Source organism: Dromaius novaehollandiae, chromosome 1, assembly GCF_036370855.1.
Source record: "Dromaius novaehollandiae isolate bDroNov1 chromosome 1, bDroNov1.hap1, whole genome shotgun sequence".
NCBI lineage: Eukaryota > Metazoa > Chordata > Aves > Casuariiformes > Dromaiidae > Dromaius > Dromaius novaehollandiae.
Window position 1 is genome coordinate 182786290 of NC_088098.1, and position 27758 is coordinate 182814047.

Below are 27758 nucleotides of genomic sequence, written 5' to 3' on the forward strand. Positions count from 1 at the left end.
CACAGCATAGAAACTGCTGATTATTAAAACAAAAAGTTTTCTTCATCAGCCCATCATGCTCCTATAAAAGAAACATCATTTCAAATGTTAAACAGCTGCCTTAGAAAAGGAGACTGGTGAGTTTTAAAAGCAAAATAGCAGATGGTGCTTCAACCGGCTTCCCTTAGAATGGACAGTCTGAAAGCACTTAATTGTGATGATTGATAAGATCTTCTGTCAATGCTCAGCAAAACTTTCAAGGGGCTAAACAGCTGGCATGAGGTTTATTTGGAGTTTTAACTAGCTGACTACCCTTTGAGGTGTCTTAAAGCTAACTAGCATCACTGATATTAATAGAGGACATGAATCAAAATGGAATGCTGAAGCCAATACTGATGTGAGACTTCAAGTAATATTTTAATTTGTTGGGCTATAGAGAGGAGGATAAATGTTAACAGTGTCCTTGTGCGATAGCTTTAAATTCAAGTGCAATGGTGGCATCAGTGTTTGCAAGTCACTCTTTTGTGAGTTTAGCTTTTTCATACACATACACTTTATTCAGAGTAAAGTGGGTGCAGTGACAATGAAAATCCTTATCTGAATGCCCTGCAGAAAGGAAAAAAAAAGAGAGAGAGAGAGAGAAAGATATAAAGGGAGCAGGAGTAATTCTTAACTCATGTAAAGATTAGGGGTGAACTTCACACAAGCACACACTCAGAATTATTGTGTCCTTTATGGTGAACTTTTAGAGAGTTTTGAGGAGGGAGAATGTCTCACTGAAGGTGAACTGAAGAATGCAAAATCAGTCCCTAACCTGCAGTACTACAGTTCAGTCTCTGCACTCAGTACTTGGATATGTATACCTGCAGCTCCTTTCTTAGCTTATCAAAATGCCAGTGCCAGCCTATTGGGCCTAACACAGAGCTTATTCTTGGGATACAGAGGATGTTCTCATTCAAGGTGGTCAATGCTTGTGTTTTGGAGAAAGTCTGGGGATGTTTGAATTAGTGATAATCAGATTTCTAGCAATGCTTAGTACAGATCTGGACTATACATGGTAATCATACTAGTAATTTAAAAATTGGCAAACCAATTAAAAGCCTGTTTCTCACCCCCAATTAATAAAGTGCACTGAGAGTCTTTTGGGGGCAGAAGTATTGACATGGTGGAATGAAATAATCACACTTGGGATTAGACAATCCCCCAAATTAATACCTGATCTACATACAAGTCAGCTTCTGATCATCAGTACAGGGGGTTAATCTGCAGCTTGAGTAACAGTTAAAGGGAGTAAAGTTACCTGATGTGCAAGTAAAGTCTGGCTTAGACACCGGACTGAATGTCAACAGACCCGGATTCATTTCTAACTGTGACTACATGATTTCCTCCATGATTGTGAAAAAAGTGTCTTCTAATCTCTCTGTAATTCAATTTCCTAACTAAATAAAGAGGTAAATAGCTTATTATTTCACTTTGCAAATGATAAAATCTTTAAAGTAAAAGATATCTGTTACTGGCATTGGTGCAATGCCTGGAAAAAACAGGTGCTTCTAGATACTGATGTTATTTCTAGCATAAATTGTATTCATTCCCATTTTTCTAGTTTAGCCTCAAGCTTGTTAGATTCTGAAAATCACTATGGAAACTGTGGTAGTAAATGTGGTATTTCACAACCAGTTTTCATACCATGTCTAGGTTAAATCTTTTCCTAAAAAGACCTAAATCACATAAATCCACAATATTTCCCATAGGATTGCAACCTTCCCTGAAATGGTCAGCGACATTAACCCTATTCAGATAAAAAGTCTCCATTTCAAATGGAAAGAACTACCATTTGTGTATGAAGGCAAGCATTTCAGGAAACTTTAAATCTAGAAAGAATGGAAGACAGTATGCTTTATAAGCATTGTTTTTCAAGGCAAAAAAAAAAACTGAGAAGAAACACAAAATTAACATAGTATTTTGTATTCTCTGCATCAGTTATTTCCCAAAGAAAGCCTATCAGTTAAAATGATGAATTTTAACCTTTACCAATTCTTCTAGAGAACATTTAATTTATATTCTTCAGGCGCTTTGCTACTTGTTCACCATACTGATGCAAAATTATTGTTTTTGTAATATTTATAAAGATCTAGTTACAAGTTTTCAAGGACATATTTCACATTTCTTTCAAATGCAAACCCTCCAATATAATTTAAGAAAAAAATGAAACAAAATATATAACATATGGTATATTTATATGATTTAATACATTAATATTTAAATACAGTATTCTACCGAATACAGACTGATGGTCAATGGAAAATGCAAAGGTCATGTTATCACAGAATACAAAAAGCTTAAAGACTGGAATACCAATGAATAAAGATTTCTGTATAGAATCTTTTCTTTTTTTCATTGCTCCTATATGCTCCAAAAATACCAGTTTAAAATCAATAGCCTCAAACTTCCTTTATGAAACCAGTCCTGCAAACGCTGTTGGGAGTATTCAATTTGCTAAGTTTCAGTTTCATTATAGGTTCATATTTCAGATTTTCATAATTCATATCTCCAACAATTTCTGTAGCCATGAGGGTCATCTTTCTTCAAGCACTCTAGACTGCCAGGCTCTACTCATGAGAGAGCAGCAATTGTTGCAGAAATTGATATTGTTAGTAGCCCTGCTTGCATGTTGCAGAGTATGATGCCTATCGCTCTGCAGTGCAGAGGGTATGTTAGGCTGATAGGCTGGGGATAAGAAACTACCAGCACACTGAACAAGAAGATGGTGAATAAGAGCACTAAGAAGAAATAGGAAGACCTACGTATTTACTTGCCTGCTGTACAGACCACTTTCCTGGGGTAAGGTTCAAAACCGAATCCTTCAGACAGGTGCCAAATTAGTCTCAGGTTTATTTTTTAAAAGACTTTCAATTGGACAAGTAGAGTCATTTTCTTTTTAATTAGTATCTACATAGTTATGACACTCAGCTGAGATGTGATGTGTTAATATTTAAATCTTTCCTTCGAGTAACAGATTTAAGCCTATATCTACCACCTACTAGGAGACATCCTGAACCACCAGATTATAAAATACCTCAGGATAATCTTTTCATTTTCTCATACTGAAACTATTTTTGCCTGTTTTTCCAAAATACTTATTGAAGTATAGACCAGAGACTGCAACTGCCTGTTTAGAAGAGATAATGCCCTACACATTAGGCCACAGAGACATTGTTGCTTCCTTCCTTTCTTCTTTCCTCTCTCTTTTTCTTTCTTTCTTTCTTGCTCTCACTCTCACTCTCTCATTGATTAGAGATCTAGAAAGCTTGCAGGAAACTTAAACTAAAAGGGATTGTTTAATGTAAGGGAACATATATAAAAAAGTCGTAAGCCTTTAAACACAAAACTTTTGCCGAGAAAGCAAATAATTTCCGGGTCTGTGATGACAGCATGTTTACATACAGGTTTAATTTACAGCAAGCAAGACTCATAACAAGATACTTTATTTATTTATTTATTTATTGAAGCACTGAAGCATGCTGTTTGGGTAACCTCTCACATTAAGGTCTTTAAGGCCAGGTTAGACAAACATCTTCCAAGAAGCACACAGGTCAGGGAATGGACTAGATGGCCTTTTAGCATATGTCTACACTGTTAAACAAAAGAATGTGAGGTAGTAAATTCAAGCACTGGATGTATGTTGCACAGAATTGTTGGTTTATTTGCTTGCTCTGTTTTGAAGAGCTCTGATTAGCTCTCTAGGACAAAACCAGATGGACAGTTTGAGGGATAGTTCCCTTGAAATATCCTCCCAATAGAAGAGTAGTTGGGACTGCATCAGGTTTGACTGGGTACACTTTTGTCCTACAAGGTCTTCAGACACTACCCCAGCAGTCTGTTATCTCCCAAACATTCCCACATGCTCTTAGGTGCACTTCAGGCCGTGCACACATATCCCTACTTTCATGCTATAAAAACATTACTCAGCTAGGCTGCAACACAGCCTTCATATTATTTCAAACACCCTGACATGACCCTTCCCTGATCCTCTCCATCCAAAGTGATAATTATATCTTATGTCTAATGAAAAGCACTTGGAGGAGAAGGTAGCCAAGTGTCTTATGGTGTGGAAGTGGCCAGCTGGCTCTAGAGGGAGCTAATCTCGAGCAGTGTCACACAAACACTGTGTGTGTTTACTTCCAGTGTAGCTTCTTCTGGATGGGGAACTTCCTTAAATGCCACCTTAGCATGTTGTACTGTGTACTTACATGTATTACTAGTAAGCAGATAATGTTTTTTTTCTCCCAGGTAAACTAAGATGGAAATTGTGCATCTGGGTGCCGTGTAAAGCAAAACATTGGCAATGGAAACACAGCGGTTCTGTACTACTTTGTCTTTGAACCAGGGATCTCTCCCTGAACTGATATATTTAGCTATGCATATATAGCTAAAAACCTTTATTTTTCTTGGCACAAACAAGTAAACCAACTCCAAAGAAAAACTAACCTCAATTGTTGGCAAAAGTATTATGTTAGGATGACAGAAATATGGATTTAAGTTGTTTCAGAAATGGAAAGCATTTGAAGTGTTACAACCCCTCCATAAATGGAAGCCTTCATCTTTTTAGTTGTTGTGATGGCTTATTTTTTATTATTATTACTATTCTTTGTTCAAAATTATGTTTATATTCCTTCAAAGTGAGTGGGCTATGTGGACTTCCTCTATAAGGATCTTTGGACCTTTCTTGGAGAGCATTTGAGCAGGCACAGAGATAGGAAGTCCCAGGGACTGCAAAGGGTGAGAGGAGTAGGAGGCAGTGCAGGGGTACAGCAGTGAATTGGGATCCTGAAGGTCTTGGGCAGACTGGAAGCCTGCTCAGAGGGAGCACACAGCCAGGCCTCAGAGGTGACAGAAGAAATGTTCCTACTAACCTCAGACGACTATATTGTTTGCTGCAACTGGGAAGCTACTAGGTTGGCTGAAATAAAGTGTAGAAGCAAGGATCTGCCTTTATGGATGATGGGAGAGCTGGGCTAGGGGAGAATTGTTTATAAATTCTTTATTTTTTTCTGTCCTAATGACTTTGAGTTTTTCCCTTTAAATAAATAAATAAATAAATAAATAAATAAAAGATCCTAGCTAAAAATCTGTTAAAGCCTGGCTTTTCTGACTTTTCTACCTCACAGCTTTGGCTGATTTGGGATCCTGTCACAGCTTTTCTAGGAATTTCCAGTACAGCTGAAGTATTCAGAATGTGTTTCAGGCTTTACTATGGAGTACACTGAGGATTGTCTATTTTATGAATTTTGAATCCAATGATGTCGGCACCTACCTATTTAATGCTGCCAGAAATTTGGTGTTAATATACGTGCCCTCTGGCAATAGCTTAGTTATAGCGGCGATATAACCAGTGGAATCATTAGTCACCTCTTAAGCAACATCAGAGATCTGCAAATATCAATGGCCAAATACCTTTGGATATAGATATCCACAGTGCTGGTTCTAGGCTAAGGACCAGCTCCAAAGGAAAGCTTATGTGTCAGTGTAAGTAAGTTATCTGCTGTATTCCAGGAATGGACTTCATTGTACTGAGTTAGGCACCTAAGAACAGAACAGAAAAATGCCAGAGGACTGTGCAGGGTAATCTCAAGACCAGTAAATTAGAAACAACAAAAAGAGGTGTCTAAACGTCCTCTCCCTTCTGAATTAAGAAACTAACTCTGAGATACAATTAGCTGCCTGGCCAAGGCTGGACTTCAGTCAGGAGCCTGCCTTTCTCATAATAGCTTGGTGGTTAGAGCAATTGCCAAAAAAGTCGGAGATTTTGAACCAAACCTATTTATACTGTAAGAAACTGCACTTAATAGACAAGAGGCAGGCTTGCATTCTGGTGTGTACTCTTGCAGTCATCACAGGTTTTTCATCTAATGACAAGTTAATATAAAATGGATAACAAGCCTGTGCCCGTTATGCCCTGCTGTTGAGTACTCTAAGCATTGTTCAATATTGCTCTGCAAATACTGTACGTAAATGCAGAGTTCCTGCTCAGCATCCACCTTGTGAATTTGCTCGAGGTTCTTCGGAAGCAAAAGTTTAATTTCAGTATGTGCTCATTTTTTTTACTAAAGTTGGATCTATATTAAGTTTAAGAATCTGACTTATAACTAACAGCAAATGATTTGACTATCAATCATTTAAATAGAAAAAGGCATGAATAAATGTTAATGTATATTCTTCTACATTTCATTATTATGCAGCACGAAAAGCTATCTGTGACAGTGACAAAAGTGTACAGATCCATTTTAAGCTTGGCTAACTGACACAAAAAATATCCTGTAAGTAGATAGCCAGCAACTTATTCATCCACATTAGGAATGAACAAGCAAATAAAATAAAAAATCCTCTGCAGAATTAAATAAAAGAAGTCCTCAGTTTGACAGAGAGGATGAAACTGTAAGAATGTTACATTGAACATAGTGATTTTCTACTGCATTTACCTCAGGCAATAGCACAGTGATATTTAAACAAGATAGTAATTATATGAAAGGTGTCAAATAAAAAACATTCAAAATTCAAATTTATAAAAGACTGTGAAAAGAAAGAGATCTGTTAGGTCTCATAACTTATGTAAGTAGCTAACACAAATCTAAAGACAATTCTTTTTCAGGATGTCATAAAAGTTGTGGGTGTAGCAGGTATATCTTTGGTAAAAATGGAGAGTTCTGCAGTGTAGATTTACACTAAAAATTTTGCTACTTTGATGTCTCTCATTACATGTCAAAGTCAGTACACAACAAATCACTTTTTACCTCTAGGGAAACTTTTCGTATTAGTTTTTTGCCAGTCTTATGCAGGGATGGCCAAAGAATCCCTCTTAATGCCTTGTATGGCTTGCATATGTGTCGTGGGCAAAACAGTCTTGACTGGGGGAATTTCACTTAATTTAATTTATTGCCAATTAACAAACTTTTAATCATTGATTTGGGTATTTAGAAAGAAAGAAGACATAAAGTATTGAGCAGATGCTTAGGGAAATGACCTTCCTACCCACTTCCCAGTCTCCTCTCCCCCTCACAGGTCACCCCTGCAACTCCCTGCTACCAAAACCCTGCTGTTTATGCCCAATACCTTGTAAGATAGTTGGATAAAGCTGATTTGGGTGGGGGCGAGGAGGAAGGGGAGCTAGGCATGTGCTAGGTCTCTTCAGAACAGCCTTAAAGGTACTGGAAAACCTTGCAAAAGAAACTTGGCTGAATAGGAGCTTGAGCAGCTCCTGGGGTTAGCCCGTTTCTGCGCAACAGTTTAAGAATCTAAGTTTTGTATTAAGGTTCCTATGTTGATAAGTTAAGTAGCAATGAATAGCCTTAATTCTTTTGTGTCCTGTGTGGGCACATCGGCATTAGTATTTTGATTTGGATTAAGAGTATGTGTTTTAAGTAAATCTTCTGGTCATCTCCCGAAAGCTGTATGTTTTGGTTCATGCTGTGGAGCAGTCCGGAAGCATGTGGTTTGGACACCTTTCAGGTTGCATTAGTCTGGGAGACGTGCCACAGGAGCACACTCCCGGCAATCCAGCTCCTACCGGGCAGTCAGTCCATGGGACTGCAAGACTGCAGCTAGTCTAAAGTATGCCATCTAAAATGCTTACACTGGAGATGATAGATCTTTGGAGCTAACTGTTTCACTCTGCAAATTCACCCCCATGACACTATACTGCTTCTTAATGTATGTGTAGCTTCTAGCCCCTAAGACTGCCATTAAGGGATTTTCAACACATTAGATTTCCAAGTATTGTTTATGGGCTGCTACTGATTTTGTAGCTTTTCCTTCTGGAAAAGAGTGTACATTTTCGTCTCTTCTCAAGCTGCTAAATTGCAGTAAAGTACAGCTGAATATAAACAGAATAGTTCAATAACATCCAGGCAGTGACATATCTTAGCTGCCACCCAATGCACATCATAGTCTTTCCACAAGACAATCTCTACTGTGATTTGGATCATTGTCTGATAACATCTGAAAATACTTCTGTACGTGAAAACAGCAAGGGCTCGTCTCTTAGAAAAAGGTTTTTCTAAGTACGTGTTTCATGAAAGCTTCAAAGTTTAAGTTTGGACAAAAGGTAATTTAGGTTTGATCTAAAGAATACCAGTCTTCTTTTTTGTTAACAACAGTTATACTGAGCATGAAATCAAAGACAGTACTAATAGGAGTAACCAAATCACAATGTCTAATGCAGAAGCAAAGAACTCGAAGAATTTGCAAGGGCAAAGAGAGTGAAGCAGCAGATGAGAAAAAATAAAGAAATGTCCCAGAAAGATGTCCCTGAAATATCTGTCACATGAAACATGATGGCTCAGTACCAGGATTTTTAAATTAATAAAAAAAAAAGAGGAAGCATTCTGAAATTTAAGACTAGAAAACAAAAGCAATTATACTGAAGAATGGGAAAAAAGCGATTGAAGCAATTGCGTATTCCTTATTGTGAAGGAAAGACTAACTTAAAATGAATTACAAATGGGATAAAACACAATATGAGCTTGCCAAAGTATACACTAACAGGCTAATCTCATCTCTTTTTTTGGAGGAGGTGGGAAGGAAATGCAGTGGGTATAATCTATCAACCTTCGGAAGGTGTAGGAAACGCCACATGGAAAATTACCTAATAATAGAGAAGACAGGAATTACTCCAAGGACTGGTAGAATCTGTGGATAAAGAAGGTTCAATGCTTTGTGTTAAAAGGAAAAATAGTAAGAGTCCAGAAAATCATTATGATTTTATGATCTTATTCATACACCACTGATGACATTGGCATAAATATCTTGAACTACAGAGCATTGGAAGGAATGGATGCAATTCAATGGAAAGTTCTCCTAGGAGAAAAAAAAAATGGATAGCATAAGTGACTGGAGTATTGAAGGAGAATGAAATATGATTGTGTCAAGTCCAGTATCATTTTCTTAGAGAGCTATAAACTGGGAGCTAAATCAGCTGGGAGTGAAAGGAGAAGAAAGAACTAGCTGTTGTAGTCTAGCAGGGAACAATACTCCCTCATGAAGCAGCTCCATCAAAAGGCAATTACAACCCTGGTATGTATCAGGTAAGGTGTTTTCAGTAGAAACATTAGAAACACAGAAATAATAATGCCATCATACAAAGAACTCCAAGTGAGTTTGAAATTTCAGCTTGTATTGAAATCCTTCAAACTGCTGGAAATGTTCCGCTATCCTAAGACATGTAAATTTTGTAACATTCCTTGTTCAGAGAAGCAGGTGACATGAAGTCTTGGGAGACATATCAGACAAAGATTTTTTGGGTCTGATTCATTTCTAGCCCTTTACCTCTGAGTTTTTTGCCAGTATTATCTTAGTATCTCCTCCAAAGCTCCTGATGATACAAAACAGACAGGATTGTAGGAGAGACAAGATGTGTAGGAGGAGGTGATGTCCAATAACTGATTAACTCATAACCAGTAAGCTTAAAGGCATACATGCAAGCCCTTCTACAGTGTTGAAATAAAAATACCTACATTAGTTTGAAGGCAACAGCACGGAGTTTAATTTGATGAAGTTATTTAGTTACACCATCTGAGAATAAAAGGTATTTGGAGGGAGTGTGGGGGAGCTGACATTAACAAATGGAAAGTTTTTAAGATCATACATTTCCCACCTTTGAGATAGTGAAAGTGTTTGGCTCCTACTACTTTGGAGGAAGTAGAATTTCCCATGGAAATACGAATGATATCTGTGTGCGGCAGAGCAAAACCAGCACAAAGTTTCTCTCTGTTGGAGAAACCATTGGAGTATTCTTAATGAATGTTTTCGTTTTTTTAGAGGAATGGGGGTTTTCCTCCCATAAACAGGTCTTCCTAGTCCCTGATTTTGATCAACAAGGTTCACAATGGGAATGTGTTAAAAAGAGCCACAGCTTGTAGGCAAGTGGACAAGCAGTAAGACTTTGCTTACTCCTACCACAACAACTTTTAACCCTAGAAGTTAGGTAGCAGCTGGGTAGATAACTGCCCTAAGTGATTTTTGTAGACTGAATATTGCATTTCATGCAAATGATAGACCATTGCTATAAAAGTTTGAAATATTTTTCACTCTTAACACTGTGAATAGATGATGTATTGCTCCTATTCCATTTCTAAACGTGTTTTCCCTTTTACATCTCTTTCTTCTTACATCGTTTTCCCTTTCATCTCTTTTCCTTATCATGCTTTTCTGTAGACCCTGTTTTGCCCTTCTTCCCAGAATTAAAACTTCATGAAGTAGATCAGAGGAGACTAGATTAAGCAAGAACCAGAAATACTGTAGATATTTTCAATTCAAGCAAGTAAACACTTTCCGGCTTTGAAATAATGTGAGCATGTCCTGCTAACAATACATTTTGCCAAGCCTGTAATGGAATAAAATAAAAAGAATAAAAGAAATATTTTGTTTGGACTCAAACAATGTGATCTTTAAGACATTCCACATATTTTCATATATTTTATTTTGTTCTAAAGATTGTCTAATACAATATTTCACAAAAAAAAACCCATAAAATTTTATTCGAAGTTACTAATTACTTTATTCTGATGGATACATGGGGCCTTAATTAAAAATTAGAATCCATTGCAAAGTATACATGCTTATAATGAAAATGCAATTCTCATCCCTTAAAATATGTTTTTGGATAACCACATTTTCCTACTTAAGCTAAACCAAATAGATGCATTTTCTAAAAAAAAAATGCAGAGAAAGCATGGCACTGCTCAATATTGCTGTTGTTCTCTGCTATCCAGCGGTGAAAACAATAATTATTATCAGTTTTCCATGTTCTTAGGGTTGGCATTAATACTAGTTTGCATGAAGAATGCAACCATGCAGAAGTACAGCAGCTCTTTAGAGGAAGAGAGGCTGCCAAAGTCTCCTGTGAGGCTTGCCAAAAAAACAGTCACAGTAGGGTGTCTCTACCAGCTCTCCATCACAGTGTTCATAGGTCCTGCTCTTAGAGACAGTCACCTGCTACTGACTAGAAGTATTCATTGAGGCTGAGGGAGTGACTAAAACACAGACTTAAGCCTTCCAAAACTGCAAAGCTACCAGAGCTCTCATTTTCTCAGGAGTGTCCTGGTACATGGTTAAGTTGGGCTTAGTGCTGTGTTAACACTACCACTCAGCTTTGGAACTGGAGTTCGCTCGTAGCTGGCCAGCTGCAATTTGGGGTAGGTGGATGTACAATTTGTTACATCTGTCAGTGGAGCCATGTCCTCAGGGTCTTTCAGTGTATTTAATAAAATGAATCTTCCATGAAAACTCAGGCCTGTTGATGTTATAATCCTTCTTTTTCATTTTGCATGAGACAAAGGTTAATTGAGCACAAGAATGAAAATGGTATGGTGAACTCAGGTCACTCAGCTGAGAGTAAATAGATAGTTTCCATGAATAAATTCTTGCTCTGGTGCAAAAGAATTCAGACGAAAAGAGTGAGGTACTAATTTTGAGACTCTGCACACCTTTGGGGGTTAGAATCACACAATCAAAGAAAAACAGAGCTTAGAAGGGACCTCTGGAGATCATCTAGTCCAAACACACTGCTCTAGCAGGGGCAGGTAGAGCAGGTTGTACAGGACTGTGTCCCTTTAGATTTTGAATATCTCCAAGGAAGGAGACTTTACAACTTCTCTGGTGCAATCTGTTCCAGTGTTCAGCCATCCTCAGAGGAAAAAAGCTTTTTATTTTGTTCAGATGGAATTTCAGCCGTTTCAGTGTGTGTCCATTGCCCTGTCACTGGGCAGCACTAGAGAAGAGTCTGGCCCTGTCCTCTTTACACCCTCCTTTCAGATATTCATACACATTGATAAGAGCACCCCCTTGGCCTTCTCTTTTCAAGGCTAAACTGTCCCAGCTCTCTCAGTCTCTCCTCATATGAGAGATGTTCCAGTCCCTTAATCATCTTAATGGCCCTTCTCTGAACTTGCTCCAGCCTGTCCATGTCTTTATTGTACTAAGGAGCACAGCACTGGACTCCATACTCCAGACATGGACTCAGCAGGCCTGAGTAGAGGGGAAGGACCACCTCCCTCGACCTGCTGGCAATGCCCAGGGCACCATTGACCTTCTTTATCATAAGGGCACAGTGCTGGCTCATGATCATCCTGTTGTCCACAAGGACCCCACAAGTTCTTCTCTGTTTTCTAGCTGGTTGACTCCCAGCCTGTACTGGTGCATGGGCTTATTCTTCACTAGAAATTCTCGTCATCTTCTTGTCCTTCATGTCTCTGAAAATGACATCCAGGATTAGTTGCTCCATCAGGTTCCTGTGATTGAGATGAGGCTGACTGGATTGTAGTTCTCTGGATCCTCCTCCTTTCAGTTGTTTCTTCCAGTCATCAGGAACCTCCCCTGACTGTCATGACTTTTAAAACGTGATCAGTAGTGATGATCAGCTCCCTCAGCACTCATAGGTGCATCCCATCAGGCCCCATAGACTTGTGTATGTCCAGTCTGTTTACGTGTTCCCTAGCCTGCTCCTTCTCCACTGAGGGTAAGTATTCCCTGCTCCAGATTTCCCTGCTAGTCTCAGGGGTTTGGGATTCCTGAAAGCCAGTCTTATCAGTAAAGACAGAGGTGAAGTACTTCTTTGAGTACTTCTGCCTTTCCTGTGTCCTTTGTCATGATATTCCCTCCCTATTCAACAGCGGTCCCACGTTTTCCCTAACCTTCCTCTTGCTGCTTATGTACTTGCAGAGCCTTTCTTGTTGCCCTTTATGTCTCTTGTCAGATTCAATTCCAGGTGGGCTTTGGCTTTCCTAAGTAGGCACCAAATAGAATGAGTTTGGCTCTTCGTGGAAAAGTGGCAATAAATCGCACTCCCTATCTTTTGAACAGGCTGGCAGTTAAGCCATTCATCTAGCAAGCAGGTTCTAGAAGAGGTCTGACTGTCCTTTGAGTGGGACAGAAATGATATTCTTGGTCTATCCGGGAGTGACTATATATTTCCTGTGACATTTGTTTACAATAACAATGAAATAGTAATAGTCCTGGGAGTAAGGATCTGAATAAACTTCAAATTTCCCTCCTTCTTACTAAATGCCATAACTAGTAGGACAGAGTCACTTGGACTTTTGCTATTTCTTCTAATACCATGACTTCTGCTTCATAGCAGCCCAACTTCAGCGGGCAGGTTGCACGTGACCTTTTTTCATGGCTATGTCATTAGGGCAATGGGCTAATGCTAGTCTAGCTCACCCAGGGCTGGAAATGGGCCTGCAGCACCTGTGAAAAAGAGTTCTAAGCATTAAGCTGATGTGCAAAAAAAAAGGTATTTTTGCCATAGCAACATATTCAGACTTTTTTGAGGAAACAGATAGCTCACTGACTTGGTATCCTCTGATTAAATCTGTTTTTCATCAGAATTTATCTGGGCAATGGGCCTATACCTTCAGTATCCATGTCTGAACACCTATGGGCACTTTCAGCAATAGCAAACTTTTAATCCATACAGAAAGGTACTTTTTAAATTTAGGCATTGTGAGGACTAGGCATTGCTGAAAAGAGATGTCATAGATAATTGTCTGGCCTCTAAGCAAGTTTAGGCTTCTAAATCGCAATTTAGATCGACTTTTAGTGATCCCTAACTTCTCTCAGCTTCATTTTAGGCCTAAATCTTCTGTTGAATCTGGCCCATAAGTTCTTTTTTGGTTCAACTTTACTGTGCTGTGGCCCTCAAAAGATGACTTTTCTCCTTTGAGTTTTGAAAAGATTTTTTTCAAAAGACAGTGTTTCTGCATGGAAAACATCTGTGATGATTTATATATTTCTGTAGTAATCCCCTAATTCATTAGAAGCAGTATCTCCATTCAGAGGATTACTATGTAAATATATGTGCATAAATCTAGGAAAGTTAACTTTTAAAAGGGATAGACACTCTGGTTTTTAGAAGCATTTTTATTTGTAATGTTGTTTCCAGCTGTGATAAATAAAGGGCTGAATTGCAGTGGGAAATGTAAAAATGGAGACCCTGATCCTGCACTGAATTCCAAGTGGGCAGGAGGTTTGCCAACACAGAGTTCATTGCAGGATCAGAGCCCTAAAACCTGAACTTATAAGGGCTGGCTATTTTATTCTGCAGTGTTCAAATGGACTGCTTAAAAAACCTATAAATGCTTCATCTAGACAGCAGGGCACCGTTTCAGGAACTGATTGCCCATTATAGTACTGACAATAAAAAAGGAAAATACCCCAAGGGAGAGGGAGCAGGGCCTTATGACTTTCCCATTGAACTGCATGTGAAACTTATAATTTCCTGCTCCCACTTTGCAGGATGCGTCAGTTTTCAGTGGCCATTGCATTATGCTCCTAAGCTGCTTTCAAAGAAATCTGAAATGAGGGGGCTTATTACAGTGAAAAACCAGACTAAATCATTGCAGAAATCTGAGTCCCACTACAATAAAGATTTCTTTCATACATACAAAAGAATATTGGGTTCTTTCCTTTATATTGGCTTTCTCCTCCCCCAGAATTAATCAGCTAGAAATAATACTTATTTGATTTACATTTTCTGGGCTAGGTTGTGAAGATGTGCTTGTCATACATAGAGGAGAGCATATCTGTTTATGAGACTTTTTAAGGATTTTTTTTTCCCCAGAAATCTTTTTAAAGGCTATCTGTAACAATACTCTAGAAGAAAAAAAAAAAAAAAATCAGGCATGTGTACAGATTCACCCATTATCCCAAGCAATCATCCTTTCCTACATCAGAACCAGGAAACATCCTCCTGCCCACATTGAATCTCCTCTGTAGAACTTCCAGCAGTTTGTGTTAGCAGAGAGCACCTGTCTGGATAATGTGAAGGGATAAGGGAGTATGTTAAACAAGGGCAGAGGGAATTGGGGAGGGATGCAAGAGACACAGAGCTAATTGAAGCAAAGCATTTTATTAATCTAGAGTGCTGTCTCCAGGCATGCCTGAAATCTAAATAATGATACTGAACTTCAATGACCGTATTCTCCATTCCTCGTGCACTCACTACGCCTGTTCGAGTCACTGGAACTTCTAAGTACATTAAAATGTGGAATCATACCGTGAATAAGCTGTAAGAATCAATTAGCAATAAAATCTTATACTGTTTACAAAAAAAAAAAAAAAAAAAAACCCTATTTTCTTTTCAATTCTTTCCTGTCTATTAGTAGTATGAGTAATCTGAGTGTCAAGTTATGTGATTTTGACCCTCTGGAGAGCCATGTAAAACACTGAATTTCCTTTGAGTCTGTATTGTTTTCCAGATGATTTATCCTCATGACCTATCCTGCTGCCATTGGACACTGCGTATGCACAACACTTCAAGGGTTTGTGTGGAATCTGACTGCAAAGTTCAGAAAGGCTTCTCAGGTGGGCTTGGGGATTTGATTTCTGTGTTTTAAAACTATTCTGCTGTTTCAAGGTCTTTGCATATTGGATTATGATAATTTCATTATGCAAACATTAGTTACTTGCTGGTTGCAGAGTACTTTGAAGATGCAGGGTGCTCTGATCATTATATAATTACTGTATGTATTATTGTTATTTCATTTTTATTTTTCAAAACACAAAGAACAGATGACAGTCTTCCTTAAAGGAGTTCACTTACACCGAGACCCTCAGTTCTCTACCTGCCTCTTCAATGCATGCTCATAAGGATGTCATTTTCTAAGACACAGGATACAGTGTGAAATGCTGTTGCGCAAAAAGCACCGTTGTTGTTGCCTTCAGAATGCAAGATCCAAGCCATTTCTCATGTTTGCCTTCCTCTAGCAACATCATCAAAATGGAAATCCTAGCACTCAGGTCTCTGAATTGTGGAGAAAATGTTCCTACCCATTTTCACACATAATTTCATGTGTTAAATTATCTTTCAAAGTGCTATGGGAAAGCCTAAAGTATAAAATGACTAACTGCTTACTTGCATTTAAATATTAAAATTTATATGAAATTTTCTGATTTGATTTTAATTTAAAAATTTCCCTGGCAAATTGTTTCCTAAACCTTTTTTGTCATTAAAGAAGCTTAGTTAGCCTGCTGAGATTGGCTTAAACATTAATAATAATTGGATGGTTGATATTTTATAATGAAAAATGTATTTTATGGAGAAATAGGAGTTCATCCAAATCAGTAGAATCTGTGAGAAAGTGTCTATTTTAATTGATTCCATGATCACAGGATCCAATAGGAAAAAAGTTAGTTTTAAATTTTATTTACTTTGTTTTAAAGGTAACCAAATTAAAACAAAATTTTGTTGAATGAAGGCTGACAAGTTTCGTCTGAAATAGTCATATGGAGATTCTTCCTGTGAAATTTTCTATGAGAAATTTTCATAAGCACTAAGCAAAATCGAGTTTGCTTCTTTACTTAAAGAAAATCTTTTCTTTAAATATTGTCACAGAAAGTAAAAAGCTAAGTCAGCCTCTTTTTCTGAAACTATTTTCTTCAGAGTTCTGCAAATAGCCCGTTATGCAATTACCTATGCCCTTGCACTTGGGGGACTCAGCTCTGAGTAGTTTCAGACCTCTGTGGACTCCTTCAAGTTAGAGGGCAGAGAATCACATCTCCGATCTTCTAATTTCAATGGCCTTTCTACGTGCCATTTCAAAGACTGGAAATTTAAAAAGTTCTTTTCCCTTTGCCCTCTGTCTTCAGAGATAAAAGAGCAGCTATTATTTCACCAGTCAGACACTCCTTAGTGCAAAGCATGCTGGAAAGATATTGGAAACTACTCCTCTACCAAACCCTTCTCAGCAAAGTTTTTTTCAAGGGAGCCAAGATGCTGCTAATGCTAAGTTTCTGAAATATATCTTGAAGCAAAACTTTTAAGACTGGTACAGCATTATTCCTCAGCCTGAGAGGGGATGGGAAAGGGAGAAAAAACAAACAAACAAAATCCCCAACCTCGATATATTATTTTACTATTATTCAAATAGATCAGGCTGATAGTCTTCAAGTACAACCTGATACACTGTCCTTAAGGAGATACGAGTATAATTCATTTTACACACCTAAATCCTCCTATGAAGCCAATGAGTCTGTTCCCACAGATGAAGTTAGGCACAAGCTTAAGTCTTTGCTCCAACAGAGGGTCATTTAATTTAAAAAAAGGCAACTTTTCTTTTTCTAAAGGTAATTTCACTATCACTAATGGGCACTTATTGTTCATCAGCTGGAGGAAAGACGGGAAGGAGGAAGGGAACAAATGATCATCACAGTATAATCTACACAGAAGACAGAAGGAGTACCAGCAGGGGTGAGATGGGGCTAATGCCACACACGGAAGCAGCCAGTGCGTCCAAAGCATCTTGGCAACACTGATATATTACCAGGCTATAGGGAGATTATAGCACAGAGAAAATTTCCTATGAGAGTAAATGGGAGAAGGTTGTGTGCTGGGAAAGAAGCTCCATCAGGGAAATGTTGCCTATGGTAGGAGAAATGCATAAGCAGAACCTGGTGTACTGAAGAGATGCAGTAAAGGTCAGCAGTGGGATTTTTCTGAGAAACCATCTGATTTTTTTCTGGTGTGGTCATGGGTCACCAAAAGATCCTGGGAAAGGAAGGCTGCTGGACAATGGTGTTGTGGGTAGCGGTGGTGTGAAATTTGTCTCCAGGCTGGCAAATTCTTTCGACATCATTCAGGGCCAGATGGGATCTGAATTATATTTAATGCTGTTATTGGACTGAAAGATACATTGCGGAAAAAAAATTATAATCGGCATATAACACTGTTCCATTCCATTGAAATTTCTCTGGTTTTGCTAATGCTTGCTTAATGTGTACTAGCACAGTAGATGTATTGTAGAGTAACCATTACTTCAATTATGAGACATAGCAGAAAGTCACTAAAAGATTTTTAATGATATTTTTATGTTAGTATTTAGATATATAAAGAAGTAATGCTTTTACGTTACTTTTCACACATCAGACTAAATTACAATAAGAAGATAACTAATTAAAGCAGCCTGATGGTCTGTTGATTTTGCTGTGCATTTTTCTATTAGTCTTCCACATTTGAGTTCTGGCCCAGATCTTTTCTTCTCCATATTGCCAGTCGAAAACAATGACCTGGTCACTTTGAGGAGCACAGGAAGAGAAGCTAAATAAGAAAAAAAAAGGGGGGGGGGATGTAAAATACCTTCAGTGATATGTAGGTGCCTTAACCATATCTGGAATTCTATAAACCCCTACACAGCTACTTTTCAGGTTCTTTGGGTAGCTGGGGTGTATATGCTCCGACTGTGCAGTACTGAGCATATTGAGACTGAAGTCGACCCTAGTTGTGATTCAGATGTGAGAATTTTTTCCTACAAAGTCCTTTCAAAATCTTAGTCAAGAGAAGAAAAAGTACAGTATATTCCAGTACCAACCTGGGTAGATTGATCCTTATATACAGATATGTTCCAGTAATTGTCCAGTTAGTACTGAATATGATACAGACGCTGACATCTGGAATTTCTCTACTCACAGCTGAAGATCCTAAGCACTTGGATACAAAACAATATTCTGGTCCAAAACTTTATATTTTGTCTTCTACATTGTATAGAAAAGTGGAGAATGCATCTTTCCAGAAAATTCATTAAAAGATCCAAGAAAATCTTGTGTCTCTTTTCCCCTGCTCTAGTTTGTCAACATGTAAAATATTTAATCTGCTACTCAGATTTTGTGCCATGTCTTTATTAATTACCTTTGAGTTAGTCAAAAATCCTGAAATGAAGTATGCTACAGGAAAAAAAAAAAAAAAAATTAGCAGTTCCCCAACTCAGGCCCTGAAACAGAGAATCTCTGCATATTTCCACAGCATATCGAGACAGTATATAACAGTAAGGTAAGCTGAAACTCTGGAGTATCCATGACTGATTTAATAGTTTACACATTCAATTGTTTAAGTAAAAGGCCAGTTTCCTCAACTTCAGTAGACTTCTTTGCTGTAGAATTATATATACTATTATAGATGGAGTGGACATTACAGATGGAGTAACAGGTTCCTTAATCTACTCATGGCAAAATATATAAAAAAGCCATTAAATTATTAATATTTCAGATTGCTTAAATGTCTTTTCCCATTTATTGATAGAGCTGCTATGAAAGAATATTCTAGATGATGAACTTATTTGTCCTATTTTTGTAAGGAATTCTTGTTTTAAAACAGCTTTAAATTCTAACTATCATTGAACTGATATAAGTCTGCTTAAAATCTATCTTGGATTTGATGGTCTTTGTTAAAGTTTGTCACATCAGTGGTAAATATTTGACATTTTTTCTTTCTTCTTGAACTTTTTATATTTTTATTAGAAAAAAACCCACAAAACTTATTGATGGTCATCTGTAGTTGAAAAATAAGAGCAGAAACTTTTTCTTTCCTTTCATCATGCATATCATCTCAGCACATAGGAACTTATCCCCAGATGATTTTCTAAGGAAAACTGTATGACTTTGTAGATGATTCCATACGACAATTTGTCATGCATTGGTGTTAAGTATTGAACTATTTAATCCAGTTTGTTTTCTCATTCATTTCTTGATTTAATTAGTTTTATTCCTCTTCTATTCTGTTTCCTATCTGCTCTTCATCTTTACTAATTTTTCTTCAGTTTAAAAAAATTGTAAACCACCTGATTTTCCTTACTCTTTCAACTACTCATGAGAAAAGACAAGAGCACAGCCTTTTTAGTAATAGCAGCATTTATGTCTACATTTAAATATTACTATTTATTGTGTCTGCCATAGCTATAGTTGCAAAGTAATCTCCATTAGACATCCCATTTTAAATTCACCAAACTCTCTGACACATTGTGGGCTGCAATTTATTCATAAATAATGGTTGTTAAATGACCATCTCTGGATATGACATGTTGTATGCCAAATCCTGTATGTTACTTAACAAAATCAAGCTTTTATTGCAAATGTAGAGACAAGTAACTTTCCAATAACACTTGGCATGACCTTCAAGTCATAATATTCTTCAGTTCTTGTATGAATTTTCACATAAAACATAGATTCAAACTGACATTGAGAATGACTGTATAATCAAAGAACATCTACTGTAAATTATATATTTCTTTGTAATTATATGTTGTATGACATAGGTTTTCTCTGCAACTGAAGTTCATATAGGGCAATTTGATTTGTGTTGCCACACAAATGTGGAATATATATTTTAATTATAATCCCCCTAACTGGTCCAGCATCTGAACTTACTGCAGTGGAAAGCCAGTCATCTGGGCCATATATGGTAATGAAATTAGTAAGTACACAGCAGGGGTGATTCTTTTACTTTTAAATGTGTATTAAGTAGACACCTACAACTGAGCTATTTGTGTAGGCTTCTTCTGTTGCTGTGGAGAGAAATAGGCACTCTTAGGCTGTGATTCATATCATCCTAAAATGGATGTCTATAGTAGGCCACATAAATTGCATCCTCTACTGATTATTGATCTCCATCGGATATAAAAAATTTGAAAGCAATTCGTTAATATGCACGTCTTATAGACCTCTAAAGTTAGGTGAGACGTCTGCTGACCACTTACTTACGTGCTCTTGGTATAAATATATTATGTTAATGAATTTTTTATTGTTATTCATTTTCAGCTATTGCAATACTTTTATTCTATGTTAAATGTATACCCATTATACTGCGCACATCATAAAGCTACATGGCAGAACCATTTCATCTTTCCATGAAAACTGTTATTTTTATAGTTCAGTCATATTAGTTAGGATTATATATTAGCTTAAATTTTTCATGGTTTGCATTATTTTGTTTTAACAAAACACAAACTATAAAAAGATTTTTTTTCAACATCAAAATATTTTTGGCAATTCAATTAATTTTAAGAAAATATTAATTTCATAAGACAAATGACATCCTGACTTCTGAATTTATAGATGATCTATGACCACAGAAGAGCAAGTATAGATTTAAGATATGTTTTACTAATAGAAAATGACTAGAAAAACGATATTCCAAGTTTCATTTCTATTCAGTAGGGAATCTCTCAATAGAGATTCCAACTGTTTATTAATGATAATCTAGAAGAAGAGCAAACTTGTTTTGAAACATTAAGATAAAATGAAAAATAAGATTTTTTTGAAGTTATCTGGAATGTCTCAATATATTTATTTTTTAAGTAGCCTGCTTTTATCACTTTGATATTAAGACTGTTTTCTTTAGAATCACGCTTACCTTCTTTTTTTTAGCTCATTTGTCTTTCTCTTTTTCTTTGTTTTCCATCTCCACTAGGTTTCACTGAAATGCCAAATCAGAGTGAACAAAAAGAACCATCCTGTTCTGAGAAGCTGAGACAGTATGTGCAGCTGGCATTACAAATGCGGGATCGAAGCTTGTTGCAGAAGGGAAGTTGTTTCTCTGTTTCCTTTAGAAATAGTCAGCAAGCTCACCAGTGGAAATAAAATATCTAAGAGGAAAATGCAATTTGTACCCAACCTTATTCAATTTCAATGCACTTTTCAGTACCTTTCTACTATATTTGTGCCAATATCCTAAGCCATAAAACTTGACAGCTGCTGTTATTTAAATGCAAATCCTTCAATAGGAAATTAATATAAAATTATGTAAAAGAAGAAAGTGATGAAAACTGTACAAAATTAACAGAATTTCAACTAAAGACTAATTTCTCTAAGGACCTTTTTCTTTAACAGATTTCCAGATTTCCAAGTAGGAAGAAATTTGGCATGAGGTATTTGTTTGACATTGGTGTATTTTATTGTGGATATTTAATTAGAGATACATCTCTATTGCCAAGAGAGATTCTAATAATCATATTTGTTGTTTACACAGAAAAATGAAGATATGATTTCTTAAGCACATATTTCAGGGTTGCTTGCTAGTTATTAACCAAGTGCAGTCAAGAAATGTCTGGTAAATGTAAAGTAGATAACATAGGGCATGAAATACATGTATAAATGAGGGAGAAGGGTTTTTATCTTTCCTTTTAGCGGTTCTTTTTGTCACTAGGCTACCCTGTCCTCTAGGCTTGATAAAAATAAGCAAAGTAAAAGAAGTAATAGACTGAAGCCTCAACAGAAAGCAGTAACTTTGACTCTAACTATAGAACAATATTGATATTGATAGTCTATTAATTTGGCTGTAAGAATTTCAGAATGACTGATCAGAGAAGAATTTAGCAAAACTATTAGGCTTTATCTAATCTTTATCTAACAATCAACAAGGAACTAATTTTACACTATGCTAGCACCAAAACCAGTGTGATCTCAGAATGCAGGATTATGTGTATTGAACTATATTGACATCTACTCCAAAATTATGAACAAATTAAATATGTTGGCTTATTCAATTAAAAAAACTTTTATTTTTCTCCTTTTTTTTACATTTTTATTTTATCTTTTATTATTTTCATTTCTACTCACTCTTTAATTTTCCAAATGCCAAAAGTCTTATTTGAAGGTAGAAAAACACTAATTGTGACTGTATACTTATTGTTCCAGACTGATATCATTTGTATTAAGAACATAATTTGCAATTTAAGGATTCTTTATTTGTAGTGTTTTACTGATTTCCAAATTGGTATATAAATAAGACTATTTTTCTAGGGGGATCTAAAATTCACACTGACACTTAAAAGTCTCGGTTTTTTGCTTGTTTGCTTGTTTGTTTTTTTTTTTTCCTAAGCATCAGAAGCAGCAATAATATTTGCTGTGGGCCAGTTCTTCTCCTTAATTATTTTTTCATTCTCTTCCTCCTCTGTTAGTAATGGAAGTGAATGAAACAGATCATTCCTCTAGATATGAAGCAGAGTTTTACTTTGAAATGGAATCTTAGTTCACAATGTCACTAATGACCTATGAATAGAAAAAAGGGCATAGAGGTGGAGGTGGAGGGAAGAGGAGGGGAGAAGAGAGGGGAGGGGAGGGGAGGGGAAGAAGCTAACTTCAGAAAAATTCTGTATCTGAATAATTTGTAGCTTAACTATTACATTATTACAGAACTTTTTTTTGTAATTACATGTTCCATCTTCTTTTTTATTATTATTTTTTAGCACTCTTTAAAAATGGAGAAAATGGTACTGTATTTAACCCAGCTGTAAATTCACTTAAGACAGAAAATGACTTCTGGATGAATTCTGTTTTAGAAAATATTCACTGATAATAATTGAGCACCAGCACAGAAAAATAAATTCTTCCCCACATTAAGGAGGAGACTCAAAAAAAATCAGCAAAAAAAAAAAAAAAAAAAAATTCCTACTGTTACCCTGGAGAGGGCATTTACTTTTCAGGACCTGGTGCTTACACTATCATTTGCACATCCCATTTTATAGAGAGTGCAAACGTTATTGCCCTATAAGGTTACTTGCATTTGCATGCCCATGCTGTATTGTCAAGTGACATTTAGCAGCATTTACTTTATTGGCTGCCATTTCCTCATCTTGCATAATACATTTTTCTTACATTAGAAGCTGAGGCATAGGAAAATTTTAAAGTTTGAGTGCACCTGTGGGATGACAGCATGATAGACATCTGTGAAATAAATGCAGACTTATGGTGAGCAGGTTCAGCTGCAACCCCATAAAATGACATTTTATTATATGGCAGGCTTAAATGGTAGAATGTTGAACAATCACAGAAAAACATTACATCATGTAAAACTGTAGTACAAGGAAAAAAATGACAACAGTGTGCAAAGCTGCAGCTGATCCTGCTTGCCATATGGTATGTCACTCATAGTAATAACACTTATATTCCCTCAGTAAGTGCCCTTAAATATCAGGGAGTGAATGCAGCAGTACACAGATTATAAAAGGAATTTGTAATCATATACATTATGAACTTTGCACTTACAGGAATCATTCTACTCTTACATTAATAGAATAGCCTTTTAAAAATGCATATATCTTAGAATGTTCTCCGTGCTAGATTATTTACAATCTACTTGTGCAAATGTCTAATAGCAAATCTTCCTGAGCCAATATAAAACAAAAATACTGCCATTTTTACACCAATGCAGTTTTCTTATATTTTTCCATTTTTTCAGTGTATTCTTTTCTGTGTGATCCTGATGAGAAGCAAGCTAGTTGAAGCTGTTTCAATTAAAGATGATAATTTACTTTTTATCAGAGGTGTATGAAAAACTGTTTATGAAATGTTCATTATTTCCTGCAGTGCAAAATCTAGAGGGCACTCTATGAAAGTTTCATGCAGCAGCTTTGAGCTACGCAAAGTAAGAACTTTGTCATATCATGCACATAATTAAATTGTGGAACTCATTGCCACAAGAAATTGTAGAAGCCAAAAGTGTAATAAGATTCTTAAAAGTACTGAGGATAGGCCCACCGTCTGTATTGAACACGGAAGTCTGGAGCCTTCATCTCAGGAAGTCCTGTAGGCTCTTATTGCAGGAAGAGCATGCCAGGACTAAGGATGCTGGGATAGGAGTGTTTACACTGGATCTGATGCTGAGTTACTCAGACATTTCCTGTTGTTTCCATGGGACACGGAAATATGGAAAAGCAACAACAACAACAAAAAAAAGATATCCACCAAGGTTTTCATGGCAAGATACAAATGCAAGCTGAACGTGAGGCAAGCATGAATCATTCTTTCATGTAGTTATTCTTCTTAGTATGGGTGAGTTTTAAGAGATAAGCAAGCCACTTTTTATTTTTAGGGGAAATAAGGCATGAATATCGACCTATATACCTGCCCAGTATTATTTTGATATTCATTGTCTAGTTCTAATATCTTCTTGATATATACTGCAGTTCATTTGTGTGCTGGAACCATCCCTGTCTTATGAAATTATGATCAGATGACTGGAAGTTAAATATATTTTTTTACAGTATGTAGTTTCTCAGATCTTCTTCCCTAATATGAAAGGCAGTATTTTTTCATTGGTTACTCTGTGAGAAATCAGCCATTCTTAGTATTTAATGGGTAGCGTTTCTGTCTGTACACTGTCACCTAAGCAAAAATCTTGTTTGTTTATTTGTAAAATTCTTTGGCACCCTTATTGTATAATTGGTGTGGCAAATCAATTAAAATATACCATTGAGAAAAATCCTACAGTGAGAGAAGAAAGACTACTTGAGTATGCAGGCTTCTTCCATTTCTAAATTCTACACCATAGCCATTCGCTAGGTGTCAGTTGACGAGGCAAAAGTGGATTGAGAGTCATGTTCTGAGATCTTACAGGGTAAGAAATGTTCAGCGCACATCTCTTCTGAGGCAGTTCCTATAGCATAATGTCTACTGTATTTTCTTTTGACCTTTTTGGCAGATTGTTTGGGGTTGTTTTGTTTTGTTTTACTTACCAAGCTAGCAGGGTATACAGCCAATAAAAATGGATAAATAAAGTAATAAAACATTTCAGTGTAGGAGATTTGGTAACTCTTCCAACTGTCTTTCCAACAATTTTGACCTTATGCACGAGTCAGGACCTTGTTTTTATCTACTGACTGACAGATCCAGTTTTTAATGAAACTTCTCTTACATTGTAAATGTCCTAATACTACTGCTCACACTTTTCATGTCTCTCCTCACTGTGTGGCTTATGGGAACTTCTCGGTTTCAACTTTCTCCCACAGTTTCTGTGGCCCTGAGAGGTTTCTCTGATCAGTTTCTAGGATTATATTTTTCTCCAAGCTATTTCCTCTGAAATAACAGGTCTCTCCCGCCAGCATTTCTGTCATCAGCAGCAATACACAATGTTGGAAGATGCACTTTTGATTTTTCCTGTTGCCCTTCTCCACAGCCTAGTGCAGTGTCATTTGTTGATTCTTTCTGTTCCTCCTCAGTAATGCACTGACTGAGCTGGAGCAACTGACCTGAAGGTTTCATCATCCAGGATTGCAGACCTGTCTTTTCCGTCATGCTACTTGTATGGTATGAGACGATCAGGGTCAATATCAGTGTTTGGCAGAGTTTTTACATTTCAGGGTACTAGTTTACTATTTCTTCTGCTTGATTTACTGATAGTTTCTTAGGGGTTGACAAGAGTGAGCTTCAAGTGCATTTTCTTCAGTTATAATGTTGGAAGAAAATGTTAGCGAGAGCAAGCAGATTATCTAAACAGAGCCTGATGAGTCTGTGTCCCTGTTCATTGATCTTTCTTAATCCATGTTTGCTTAATTCATTCTAATCCACGACCTTTGCTCCCACTTCAGCTTTGCAGTGCCCCACATTCAGCAGCACATCGTGTCTCGGCACCGTGTCAGTGAGTTAGAACTCAAGAATTTTATCATCCTTAGCCAGTGTTAAAGTGAGCGGGGGCCTGGATGACAGTCAGGTTAACTGGTGCTTCTTTAAAGAAGATTGAAAAAATAACAGCTGTGAAAGGATTATACCTCATTAAGGACAGAGTTCTATCGTTATGTGGAGATACCGATGCTTTCTCATTTTTAAACATGATCTTTGAAATGATAAAATAAATAGAAATTGAATGATGAAATACAGCGAACGGATCAGTGAATGTATTCTAGTGTCATACAGTATTTTCGTGACAACTGGCAACTTAAACTGGTAGGCTACAACAGAGAAATTGAACTAAATGTACTGTGAAAGCTGGGTGTTTTTATGTCATGAAAATATGATTTTTCTCAAAAAGTAGAAAAAAGGGAGATATAACCATACATATGTATTTTTTCTAGTTCTTACCATTTAACATAAAGTAGCTTTTCCATTACAAGGCTTCTCCCCTACCAGGACATAACAGCAAAATACTGAGTGACATCATATAAAAATTTTTCAGTTCACCTTTCACCTTGGAAATCCAGATTTTTTTCATTCCAGAGTATAATTATGGATCAGTATATACAGCCTACTTGAAAACAGAAAAGTTTTCTCTTTTTTTCATTTGATAGGCATGCTCTGTATCTTTTAACGTGCATTTGGGATACACTCCTTGGAATTTTAATTACAAACGATATACTCTTTGCCCAACTTCATTTGCATGTAGAGTATCACATACAAAACGATTGGGCAGCTTTGAGTCTCCCCCATGCTTTAAACATGTGTTAACATATGTATCTTTAAGAACAATCAACTTACTTGGAATGAGAGAGGGCCAGCATAAACTGAAAGGAAGAATTAGAAAAAACATGGGTAGATCTGGAATGAAGGAGAAAGAAAGGTAGATACAAATGTTAAATAAAACTGTTCTGAAAAGTTACATGCAATGACTCTACCAGCCCTGGGGTAGTTCCACAGCCACTTGAACATATAGTACTTTATATAGCAAATAGAAAATGACACTTGCAGGATCTGACCTTGACAGAATCATTTGAGTAATATTTGTAGTATGATTGAACAACTTCCTCATTATTTTATGCACTAAGAGATTTTCGAGAAAGCTCTGTCTGCTTTTTTTTTTTTTTAATATTCTCCCTTTTTATAAATGTGAGGAGGGGAGTATAGGAAATAGCATTGCATTTGAAACTCTTTACCTATGTTCTTGTGTGATCTGCACTATTTGGGTGTATGAGCAGTTTACAGATGTGAATTCATTTATTTTTCCTCTTCTTATGCAGGGAAACCATTCTTGTCGAAAGACAGTAAGTTCACATAGGAAACTGAGGCATGAAGAACAGCATTCAAGAGTCTAAAAAACAAACTGTGTAGAACTGATACGCTTCCATCTCAGAAAAGGGCAAGATGACAAGAACTGAAGTTTTCACCATTTACAGTATATTTTTTATTTAATATCCTGTTATTGCACATGCTCAGGAGATTGACCATCTTGGTTGTACTGAATAGCTAGCATATCTTTTCTGCCCAAGGTTCACCACTAATATTTAGTCTGACAAAGAACACAGCAG

At 36.7% G+C, this 27758-nt stretch overlaps 1 long non-coding RNA gene across 1 annotated transcript in view; it reads left to right on the top strand.

Moving 5' to 3' along the window:
• The window catches only part of LOC135330264 (uncharacterized), a 28321-nt gene extending 6918 nt beyond the window's left edge, over positions 1-21403 (top strand). The window contains exons 2-3 of the long non-coding RNA XR_010392171.1: positions 15231-15336; positions 21212-21403. This is a non-coding gene — a long non-coding RNA (uncharacterized LOC135330264). The remainder of the gene's footprint in view (positions 1-15230; positions 15337-21211) is intronic.
• The last annotated feature ends 6355 nt before the right edge of the window (positions 21404-27758 follow it).